The 12,872-nt window shown below is 38.5% G+C and overlaps 1 protein-coding gene across 1 annotated transcript in view; it reads right to left on the bottom strand.

Annotated features, from left to right (window-relative positions):
* PDE7B (phosphodiesterase 7B) overlaps nt 1–12,872 on the bottom strand; it is a 240,436-nt gene that overhangs the window by 164,192 nt on the left and 63,372 nt on the right. The window lies entirely within an intron of this gene.

Genomic DNA, 12,872 nt, shown 5'->3' with positions numbered 1-12,872 from the left:
GTCAAAGCCTCTTTAGAAAGAATAGATCAGGGATAGAATATAAGATGGATAATTTTAAACATGAGGTAGAAACAGTTTCTAAAGAAACAAAAGGCTCTGCACCTGCTAGAAAAAAAATACAGGAGTTCTTTTGTTGTGTTGAACATAAGATCTAAATAAAAGGAAAAAATGTAATAAATAGTTCGTTATCATACATTCATTTGTTTATGTCTAATAAACCAAGGATACTTTTGTATTTCTAAGACAGTAACATCTTTGGGTAAATGTGTTTGTAAAGCACAATTAAATTATAGCACTACGTATGTGAGCTTTATTATAAATGATAATCTACATATCTGCATAATTTTCATGGCACATGTTGCATGCAATATGATTTATATTTTGCAAGAGTCTGTTCACACTTTTATATTTTACTCATTCTCTTATTTAGGAGGAAATTGATTTTCATATTCTTGAGAGTATAATTTACAGCAGTTAATGTGAAAAAGACACATTTTTTGTCTTATGACTACAGGTCTGTTAATGAGCCACTTTACTTTCAATGGTCTCTTAGTTTAGCATGAGTAGTTAGCACATATTCTGTCTGTTCAATCTTGTATTTAGCTGCGACACTCTGAGGCCAGATATACACTATAAACTTATATCAGTATAACTAGTTGCTCAGAGATGTGAAAAATCCCCACCCCCAAGTGATGCAGTTGTACTGATCTAACCACCACCGTAGATAGCGCTGTGTTGATGGCACAGCTTCTCCTGCCAATATAATTACCACCTCTCCTGAGGTGGATTAACTACGCCGACAGGTGAAGCTCTCCCGTCGGTGTAAAAGGATCTTCACTGAAGCGCTACATGCTGCAGCGTTAAGTGTAAACCTGCCCTAAATACTTTTCCCAGACCTGAAGAAGAGCTCTCTCGCGTAAGCTTGTCTCGCTCATCAGCGGAAGCTGGTCCAATAAAAGATATTATCTCACCCATCTTGTCTCTCTGAATTTTCAAATAGTGATTTAAAGCAAAATACATTCTTAAACTATTTTTATTTACATAAAAATATGTATGTCCTCCCTTACTCTAATAGTTATAGATTATCTATAATATACCTTACAAAGTTTATAACAATTTAATAAAGAGAGTTACAAAAATAATTAATCCTCATAACAACCGTGTTAAAAATGTGAGGATTATTACCCCTATTTTTCAGATCAGAAAACCAAATAAGATTTATGTGATTTACACAAGGCCATAGAGGGAGTCAGTATCAGAATCAGGATTAGAATTCAGGAATGCCTGGTCTTGTTCAGAGAGAATTGCAATATGCTCTCTGATCCTTTGAATGGATAACCACGTCATTTTAACTTTAAACTGCTAACTTTAAATAGCTAACAGTTTAAAATACTGTGAATGCACTGTTGCATCTTATGGGTTTTATTCAAGCCAATGGAAAGACTCCCATCAACTTCAATGGTGGTTGGATTGGGCCCTAAAATTACTACTACTAATAATAATAAAGAGGTCCCATTCCATATCACTCAACTCCAAGCCAGTGGCAATTGCCTAACTAGAGGCAAAATTAAGAATTAAACCATAAGACAGTGTCAAATACTATAGAAGCAAGAGTGTACAATGTAACCACATTCATCATATTTTGTTATTCTAAATATTTTATACTCTGTAGTGTCAATGCACCTGGGAGCAGAGCACGGAGTATATATAGTAAAGCAAAAATCCACATTACTGAGCAGTTTTGGCTAGCTTTTTAAACTAGCTATTCTCCTTCTGCTTTCTTTCCAGTTTAATTTCCTTTAACTTTTTCAGTACCTGTGCCATTTTCTCTTGTGTAAAATGAAGTGATTAATATCTTCCCTTTAAAGTACATTTTATTGTTTCATAGTCAGTCACAGTTATAGCAAGAATCCAAAACTAGAAAACATTAGATAAAGAGTAAACAAGGCTTAAAATGATGCAGAACAACAGCATCATAATTAAACTAAACATTTGGGACTGCCTTTTTAAAATTCTCCACCTCCCGCACACCAAAACAAAACAAAAACAAACGCCCCACTCCCACACACAACCACTTCATGTATCAATGCATCTAAAAAGAGCAATCTGATGCTCTATATTAACCCTCTGTAGCATCCAGACCTATTCTCCTGGAAGATTGCAAAAGACAGCACCAGTATTTCAAAGTAAATTATAGGACAGCTCCCATAGCAGGTCATCCACAGCAGACCCAGAAATTTGCTTTCTGTTCTTTATGGAAGAGAATTCAGAGATGACAAGCTATCTTATAAAATCTTCCACCTCCTTTTTTTCTCCCCAAGATCAGAGAGTTTATTCATATGCAGGCAATTTAACAAAGTGCAGCAGAGCTAAATGGAACATATCCATTTCGCTTAAAATAGTCAAATTCCTGCCCTTTTGCATACCTCATGAACATTTTCCACTTGTGACACACAGAAACACCGAGCAGGACAAATTAGGCTCTAATGTAGAGCTGTACCTACTTTACCATAGTCAATGAAATCACAACTGGGCTGATTTAGGGTTTGTCAACATGGGGAAAGTGATTGGAATAACTATTCTGGAATAACCTATTCTGCAATAGCTCCCTGTGTGAATGCTCTGTTCTGGAAAAAAAAAATGTGATTATAGTCCAGAATAATTACGTCACTTTGAAAGTGCACTAGTTATTCCCAAATAAAGATATTTATTTTGAAAGAACGTCCACATCGAACACTATTCTGGAATAGTTTATTCCGCATTAGTCATTCTGGTCAATTTCCCCATATAAACAAGCCCAGAGGCCAATTTTTTTTTACATCAACTAAATCCTTTATTTACAAAGTTTTAAGTTGCTGAGGCAATAATGATGCTAAATTCACTAGCATTTTACCTTCGTTAGCCTTTTTAGTTTGAACTTCCCCACATCATTCAATAATCATTATAAATCAAATTCTCTTTTCTAACCTATAAAGGCATTAGTATTACATGTCTCATATCCGTTGGGAAAACCGCCAAAAGTAATTAAATCTTTTTTAATCTATTTTTGCCTTGGGGTTACCAAAAGATGTTTATTAACCTAAAAGATATGCTTCCTTTTTCCTACTGTTTGTGGGAAAAATAGGATGTTGTATATATTCTATAGAATCAGAAACTTTCTCTCTGAAATCCTTTTGTGTTGACTTGTTCACCTCGTCTATTATGGATGAAACTGACTATATATATTTATTCAGATTTGCTCTGCTGTGCACACCAGATTTTTTAGGTGGATTACTGAAATTAAAAGCATAAGCAGTAATCAAAAACATATTGAAAGAGGATTAAATAAAAATAACTCTCCTCAAAATTTTCCCAACATAAATAATATCACAATGAGACGAATTTGCTGTGGGTTTGGGAAAGATAACTATTGTATATAATTGTTACAGGGTGTTCTGCAATAAGATATTACACAGAGGTGCAGAGTTATTCTGCTGACTCACTCCAACAGACTGGGCGAGTTTTATTTGAAATAATTCAAGAAAGTAGGAGAATAGATAGGATATCCTACAGGGGAAAGCTTGGAAATAAGCCAGTTTGGGAGAAAGTTTGGGCAATGGTCTGTGTTGAACTGTGCAAGTACAGATGTATCTCAATGTACAGTTGGTCAAAAACTGGAAACTCCATCCATGGATCGGGCTCCTCAGCCAGACTACAACTCCCATGATGCACTGTGGTCATGTGATTCATGTTATACTATGGGAATTCATCCAGAGGGCAATATAATCCATCTGTGGCACCCCACTACAATTCTCATGCAGCACAATGGCAGTTTGGGGTGGACTCAGATTAATGTTGAACTGACCCAAAATTAAATGTTTTGATTCAATTCAACTACCTAAAATATTTTAATTTGAGTCAACTTGAACTAAAATGAAGTATTTTGTTTTGATTTTCCTGATAGAAAATTGAAGACATTTCAGCAAAGCTGAAAATTTTGCTTTTTGGGAAATTACCATTTTCCATCAAAAAACATTTTGACAAAATGTCCTGACCAGCGCTCCCTCCCTTGCGACACCGTAATTTATGTTATATTTCTGGAGACAGAGGGTGAAATCTTGACCCTATTTAACTCAGTGAGTTTTGCCATTAACTACACTGAAACCAGGATTTCACAAAAAAGACTATTCACCCATCATAGGAAAGATGAGTTTTTGACAGCATTTCAGTCAGGCAACATCATGGGGACGCTACTATTCATGAGAATATACGTAATGTACTGGGCAATATCCTTGGCTGCTGTAAACTGGCATAGTTCCATTGAAGTCAATGGAATTACATCAGTTTACACGAGTGGACGATCAGGCCAAAACCCAGTGGACAATGTATTGTCTTTCAGAATTTTTTATTATTTTTTCCTCAGCCTCTCACACAGACTACTGTATTTCCGCACATATGGACATAAGCACAAAATGTCAAGCTGGCAAACAATGATTGCCTTGTAAGTCCTACTATTAGGAAAGAGCTAACATTCCACAGTCTACCCAAGTCCCTCAGGATCCAGAGTTAAGGTTCAGATAACCATCCAAAAGTTCAGGTGTTTATCCGAACTATCTAAACGTCTGGAGTCTGCAAAATTGGGCTGAAAATCATGTTAGGACAGACAGTTTATCTTATGACATTTTTCACTACTTACTGCTCCAGATGGAAATAATATGAGAGGGTGTGATTGCTGCTCATGTAGACATAGCCAAACTAGCTTTAATCTAGCTATCTTGGCTATTGGAGCAGCGAACCTGTGGCAGTTTGCTCTTTGATGCGGGCTGTAAGAGTTCACCAGGAACCCTGGGTAATTGCTTGCATGCTGCCGCAGCTGTCACTGCTCTGGTATCTGAGCTAGTTAGATTAAAGAGCTGCAGTCATACCCTGGGATTGGGGTGTAGACACACCCAGCGAGTTACCATTCAATGCCCACTTCTCTGCTGGTCCAAGAGGGAAGAAAGTTGCCCCAGCCTTTTTCCTGGCCCATCTTAACTTCTCCCTATGTATTGAATCAGCTGCAGTGGCTGGTGATCTGGGGATGATGGGGAGAGTGAGAGTGAATGCTTTTACCACTGCCTGCCTATTTGCATGGTAGGGGGAGTGTACTGCTTCTAGGCAACTATTCACCTCCCTCCCCTCCTCACTTTGGTGATCCATGAGGTGGGTTTGTAGGATGACTATCTACTCAACAGTACGTTCAAACAGTATCAGAGGGCAGGCAGATGTACTGACACCTGATGCATTTTATTCCCCTTTCTTTGTTTTCTACCACCACACCACACCAAGCCATTCTTCCACCTACACACAATCAACTGTGGGCTATGCTATCAACATAGTCAGTGTATCTTTCAGGAATGGAATGCAATAGAACCATTTTCAGTAACGTGCACTTAATTTTGCATGCCAAGTGGAGTTGCCTCCTTCCATGTTGATGACTGTAAGATAGTGTTTACAATTAAATAAGAAAATAAACGGATTCTCCAGCCCTAGCCCTGCTTTCTGTGACCACAGGAATTCCATGACATCAGGTTTATTATACAGGCTAACGTGTAGCAAACATTTTTGCTAGAACCCCTTGTTAAAATATTGACAGCACATCTATGTGCAGGTAGAGCATAAATGTCAGAAAACAGCAGTATATGCAGAAGAGCTTGTTGAAAATCCTCACTGATTAGCCTTACCAATGTATCTTATGTCACTGCTTTGGGGAAGTGAAGTCACAGAACAGGATCCCACTTCCAGCACGTGGCCTGTGTCCTTGCATGTCTCAGTAATTCAGCGCCTGCATTTGAATCTACATGTATCATAACAGAGTTTTCAAAATATGTAGTGATGGTATTGTGTATCCCAATGAATACAGACCCTTACTTTTTCAGATCTCGGAAATAAAAGTGCATCTAGCAAAAGTGTCTTCTTTAATATTCATAACATATAAGTTCTTCACACAGGGTCAACCAATGTGTTGAAGATGGCAAGAAGCAAGGGCAAATTTAAAATTGAAATGAACACCCCGATCCAGATTCTCAGCTAGGCTGAATTACACCAAATGAAGATCTGGTAAGCTTTTTTTATCCCTTTAGTCAGAGTTGTGATAAGAAGTGAGTGGATAATAATAATTTGCTACTTTGAAATGCTTATATTTAGCATTTAATTGTTTTAAGTAACAGATTACATTTAAAAAAACCCACAACAACCATGCAAAGTAATCAGATTTTTTTTTTGGCCTGAAAGTTAAACATAGAAACTATTTAGACCATTTTAAAACTACAGAATTGATCTAGTATCCGAAACAGATGATATGCAGGTAAGGGAGGCTTGTGTGAGTAGGAACAACATTCATGCTCCTCATGCTGATCTACTCTGTCTTTTTCAAAAACTTTTGAGTAATGTTCTTAAAAATTAGCATCCAATCCAACATCCACAGAAGTCAATGGGAGACTTTTCTTTGACTTTGCGAGTGAATAGGGCTCATGCTCTTGTATTGCCAAAGAGGCATATAGATTTAGGAGATGTATCCTCATTCCACACAGTTAAGCTTACTCAATATTTTCCAAGAATGCATTTGATTTTTCTTGACGCTTTACTGAGGTAATACATTCTTCTCCTACCAAGACCAGGGGGAAATGGATAATGTTGAAGAACATAATTTGGCTAAAAAGTTCTACATTTTTTATTTTCATTTCCCTATACTGCATATGCTTTCTAATTCTGACAGATTTATGGACAAAAAGACAAAATTCCAGGTTTTTTAAAAACAATTTTTATTAATGCATTTGCACCAAAACAGACAGAAAGCTTCTGTGCTCCTATGGAAAACTATGGGAGGAATGGGACTGTCTCTGAAGCAATAAATGCTTCTTTTATTTCCTTTTTTCTTTTACAGCAGTTGTTACTCATTTAAACTGTCTTGGCATTTTGCAGGCAACAAAAAAAAAAAAAAAAAAAAAAAAGGGGGGGGGGGGGGGGAATAGACACCAAACATTTATCCCTTTTTCCTAGTCCTCTCCATTATACAAATGCTCTATTTTTTTTATATATATAAAACACTTATATAGGCACCAGCAGTTCAACCATTGCTGAGGCTTTGTCAAGTGTGGTAAAACAGCTATCTGCATAAAAGAAGGTTGCAACTCTTCATTTGCCTTAAAAACAGCTGGCATTTTGTATAAATATATGAAAATAAAGGCTGTAGCAATTTCAGTAAGGGACAGAGTGGTCCTCTGGCAAGGACTCGCTTCAGTTATGTTCCTAAATCTGCCTGAAAAATAGGGGGGTTGCATGATATTCTCAGGTTTAAGTGATGACAAAAAAACTAGCAAGATGTAAGTCAACGTCAATGCTGAGAAAATACAGGAACATAGGAATTGCTGTAGTTGTCAACCCTATTGTCCATCTAGGCCTGTATTCACTTTCTGATAGTGGCCAGGTGCTTCCAAGGAGGTGCAAGAAACCCTGAAGATATGGGGTAATCTTCCCCTTGTGAAAAATCTAATCCTAATCCTTAACAATTAAGAGATTGGTTTAAAGCCTGAAACACAGGGTTCTAGATCCCTCCAAATACAATAAACAGACACTATTTTAATTGTTCCTATTCTTATCTACATAAATGTCAACAACATCCTTGCTGAATTTTGCTAAATTCTTAGCCTCAGTGACATCCGATGGCAGAGAATCCGGCAGTCTAATTACGCACTGTGTCACAAAGTGTCTCCTTTTATCAGTTTTGAATTTGACTCTTTTCAGTTTCTCATTGCAACACCCAGAGTGGGGAACCAGGCCCCACTCCTCAGGACACAGGAGACACTCCTGTGGGGTGAGCTCGCTCTCCAACACCTCCCTGGGCCTTGCCTCTCTACCAGGCCAGTGGGGCGAACTGTCTTTAGCCTTTCCATACAGAAGTCATGGATAGACAAGTCATAGTATCCATGATATTTTCACCACGAAGACAAAGTTGCAGCCCTACCTGGGAATCATTAATGCCTCATGACAAAGGTCATAGGTCAAATCTTAGACATTACTGGAAATTGAGGGCCAGATTCAGCAAACCATCCCTATTCAGCAAATCCCTCAAGCACACTATTTGCTATAGCTAAGGCTAATAGTGCAGAATTAAACAAATTACAATGATACCAAATTTTAGTGTATGGCTTTTCTATTTTCCCTATTTTACATCAGCATGATGTATAGTTATTCAGTCAATCGAGCAGGTGGCACACTGGTATCTAATTCTTTAATGCCATAGCATTTTCTGGAGCTCAGTTGCTATAGAACAGCGGGGCTGTGCCTGGGCAAATTTTATTTGAGATTATGTTTCCTTTTCCAAGCTTTTCTTGTGAAAGGCCAGGTTTCACTCTGATCCAGGCAGTTAAATGCTTTGGTCTAACTACATTTCAGCATTCTATCAATATCAATCTTCAGCAAAAACCTGGCAATGCAGTTGGTTCTGGTATTTACCCTCAGCCAGTCAAAATAGGAGACACGACCAAATCAGTAATTACACTAAATTGACCAAAAATTCCCAAGAAAACCATTGTTGCCAGAAGTCAGCAACTAGTCTGTGGGCCAACTATCCTGAGGTGAACCGTAAGGCAGTTCATTCCCTCACAAACCTGTGATTTACTATGGTTAGGAGTGGTTTGAAATGGATTTTGTTGAAAAATGGACATAGCAGCTTAACAGCTTTGTTTTTATCTTCAGTCAAGGAAAAAAATGTTAGCTTAACCATGTGTGACTTTATTATACAGGAGCCCGCAGAATTAACACCATTGAGGATCTGTCAGTGTTTCAGTATAAATCTCTTATTTTTAGGTATTTATAGCTCAGGCACCATGAGGTGAAACATGGCCTACAAAATTTCAACCATTTTTATTCTGAATAAAGCAATTGGTCACGGTCGGGTGTGCATTAGCAGGCTATTAAGGCACACCTTTTAGGTATGTTGTGATTGCCTGCAATCATCCAAGAAGCACACCACTAGCCTAGTGTGCTGGCGTGAAACCCCATCACACACTGGAAAGGGATTATAGTCAATTACAGCACCGGTGCAATAGATGTACTTAATTAGTTGCTTTTCAACCAGAGGGGGGAGACTGGGAGGTGTCAGGTGATAATTTAATGGATACCTGAGTCCCATAAACAAGAGGAACCACAGGGACTTTTGTGAAGGAGCCTGAGCCTCAGAAAGACTCATTTGGGGGGCCCCGTGCTCAACGCCAGTGCTGGGGGAGAAGACTCTGGAGTAACCGAAGAAGGAGACTGAAAATGGAGCACAGAGAGAGTAGATCTGCTGACAGGGTCTGATTACTTGTTTGAGCTTTTGTTCCCCTGAAAGGGATTGGACTTAGATGCTTCTCAGGAAAAAGGCTGAACTGCACACAGAGACATACGAGTGGCCAGCAGAAACTAGAGACACAGGTCATCATGTCCTGATGCAAGGGAGCACTCTAATGACAGTTGTGTGAACCATGACACATAGAAATGCACACCACAACAGGGGTGCACTGATGTTGAAGTTTGGCTCAACTTTAAATTTAATTGTAAAAAAAAAAAAAAAAAAAGTAAAATTTCTGTATGTTATGCCGTGTATCCTTCCTCCACAAAAAATAGTTCCTAGTAGAAGGAAAATAGAAAACGGTGGGGAAAAATTGCAAACACCTTTTCTCTACTATTTGTTTAAGCCTTTGAAAGGCTGTTTGGATTTAAACACTATCCTCGTGAACCACAGGATTACCTTCCCTCCTTCTAGATCCTTTAAGTATATCTGTTCCTTTTAGGTATATTTTGTGGAAACTGGCTAATGACAACTCATTTTCTATTGAAAAGAACTAAATACTGGAGAAAATATATAGAAATACCTTGTGAAAAATAGTTCTTCTGTTCAGCTTGGTCAGACTAGAGCCCATTAATATTAGCAAAGCTTTGAAAGTGGTCTGTATGATTTAGTCAAATATTCTGCAACAACACACCTCTTTTGTCATTTCAAGGCTCAATTTTTCTCCCTCTGGAGTTAAGGGGGCCTGGAGTAAATCAGTCCTACTTTAGAGTTTTAATTCTCATACTTGTTTACTTACAATATTTAAAGGGTAGGCCCTAGGATTAGCTCAAGAAAGAAATAAAAAAAATACATTTTCTAACTCCCAGTGGAGTACTGCCTCGTCTTATATTGGCTACCAATCATCAGCCATCCTCTCTAACCCACTCTGGGCCCAGCTATGCTGGGAAATATGGAGCCCCACCCCAAACAGAAATAAACACAAACTTTCCCTCTTAGGCGAAATCACTTCTTACCTAAGAAAGGCCTTTACTGCGCACAGTCCTTCTACAGCCTGCTTCTCATCCCTCCTCTCCCACTAGAAGAAGTTTTCAAAGGTCACAGGCTGTCCTTAATTGGACTCCGGTGTCCATAATTAACTTGAGGTAACCTCTTTTCAGTTCATAGGAAAAAGAGCTTTAATCATTCTATGACTGATATACCTGCCTTCAACCACACTTTCAGAACTGTCAGGACTGACTTTGTCACAATACTTTTTTAATGTCAGATTCATATTGGGAAGCATGTGAGAGCAGCCTCTAATATTTTAAACAATGACATGTTCCATCTGTGTATATGATTATTGTTGTGGTGTTTACTGTATGTACAGAAGGGGTTAATTCAAGTGATAGAGATGCAGCTAGCTCTGAACTGTCACATGTTTGATTGACATGTGTAATCCACCCACTGGTGACTTGATCACGCAATTCTGAAGCTGAAATATCAACATAAGACAATTTGGGTGGGATTTTCAAAAGCAGTAACAGGGCACTATGGGGTATCCTGTAGCATTATCTTATTATGCGCTATTGTGCCTATTGAACAGCACAGGCATGGAGTGCAGCATATAGAAGCACATTTTTACAAATGAAGAGCACAAGACAGAGTGCAGGGAAACGTGTTCCAGCATTAATGAAAACACTGCTGCATGGCCATCAAGTGATTCCTACCTAGTAGCAGAAAAGGACTAAAACAATACCACATAGCTAAGTGCCTCATTAACATGATCATCTCACTTTAATGCATGCTTCCTAAAACCATCTCCCAACTCTCGTATTTTCTTCCCTTAGATATAATTCTGGTTGTACCTCTCAGATCTTTAGGTCATTTGCTTTATGCTCTAATTTTAAAGCTACTGTGCTAGCACCCATAACCAGCAAAAGCTCAACATATTATATACAGAAGTGTCCACAGTATCTACAAATTTTCTGTGCAAGCATCATGATTTAAAGTTTTGTGTGGGCACCTCCAGCAAGTGACCAAATGGATATTTACACAGTACAGAGCAGGATTTATAATGGACTTCCCGCACCTTGACACAGAGATGCTCCTGTTTACAAAACTATCCAGTAAACATCAATTTTTACTTGTACGGGGGTTTTTTTTAATGTAACTCAAGCCATGGAACTAAGCAACCTCAGTGCAAGCGAAAATGACTTCCAGAACTTCCAGTGTAACATGCACGTACCAAGTTCCTACAAGCAAAGCAGCTGGAACTATGAAACAGCAAGCTTTGCTTTACCGGGGGGGGGTGCTTTTCTTTCATCAGATGTGATGTCAAACAGCTGAGTGTATTCCAACAATGAAAAAGTTATTATAGTTACATCCTACCCCCAGCCAGTGCATGTAATTCCCACTGACATCATCTTTACATGCAGATCATGGGTACAATAGGGTTCTATGAAAATAACTTTTTCTGCATGGAAGAATAAAGTTGTTCAGGGCACCCCTGAAACTTTCTCAGAACTTTCAACCCCTCTTGAGCCACGAACAGGGCTGCTGTTTTGCTATTTGCCACAAGGATTTGGTGAAACACACTGGGTGAAATTCATTTTTAGGCGTTGACACAAGGGATGAATTTTTTTTTAATGCAGCTTCCTGTTCCTGTTCTCTTGCTAGCATGTGGTCTTCCTGAGTCATGACTGCTGTGATGCCATAAATAAGGAGCAAGCATATCACTTCATGGATTATTTTAGATTATGGCAAACAACAAGAATAAACAAAAGCAAAGACTCCAGGGGAACAAAATGGCTCCTGGGTTTTGGAAATTTAAGTGATCACTGCACATGCCACAGTTTCATAGCTATCCACAACTCTCAACGTTGTGAGGCGGACAGGGATACACATAGGGTCTATAAGGAAATCAGGAAACTCACTTCTCCTTGAAATCCACGTAATAATTTGAACCTGTCAAGAGGCAAAGTCTACTGTACTAAACCAGTGCACTCCTCCTCATGCCAACATACACCCTCTGAAGGAAGTTTTCACCACAAAGCAGTGACTAGGCATTTTAGATCTGAATAGCAAGACCCATATTTCTTGCACCAGAATACAAGAGGATCACATAACTCATACTTTCAATAGCTGCTTAGATACATCCATTTACAGCATTCCAGAAAGGTAAACTTTTGTGACAAGCAGAAAACATGTTCATTTCAGAGGGTCTTTCTCCACCAAATCAAGGTCCCTTGCAATAGTAGGTGCTAAACACAAAGAAAAAGGAAACAGTTACACACTGTGTTTTCAGCTTAACCAGGTAGAAACAACACATGATATTCATGAGGGTGAAAATGGAGATCACCATAAGACTTAAATGGTTATAGTTCCCTCTCTTGTCTTCAGGACAAACCCCTATGAAGAGACATGTCTCATATACGGCAGTGTAAACACGGAACAAGGATTTTGCAAAAAAGGCAAGAATCGCTACTACTCCCTGTTCAACTTGTTGTCATTCCAGGAAACAAATATGAGAGCTGTACCTCATTTATAGAAAATAAAAATGTTAAACAGTTGTTGTTGTCATGGGAATAATCTTAAATTG

The sequence above is a fragment of the Emydura macquarii genome, unplaced genomic scaffold (assembly GCF_026122565.2).
Source record: "Emydura macquarii macquarii isolate MOO-44397 ecotype Brisbane River unplaced genomic scaffold, CSIRO-AGI_Emac_v2 contig_705, whole genome shotgun sequence".
NCBI classification, from domain to species: Eukaryota; Metazoa; Chordata; order Testudines; family Chelidae; genus Emydura; species Emydura macquarii.
This window is presented reverse-complemented; position numbering and strand designations above follow the sequence as displayed.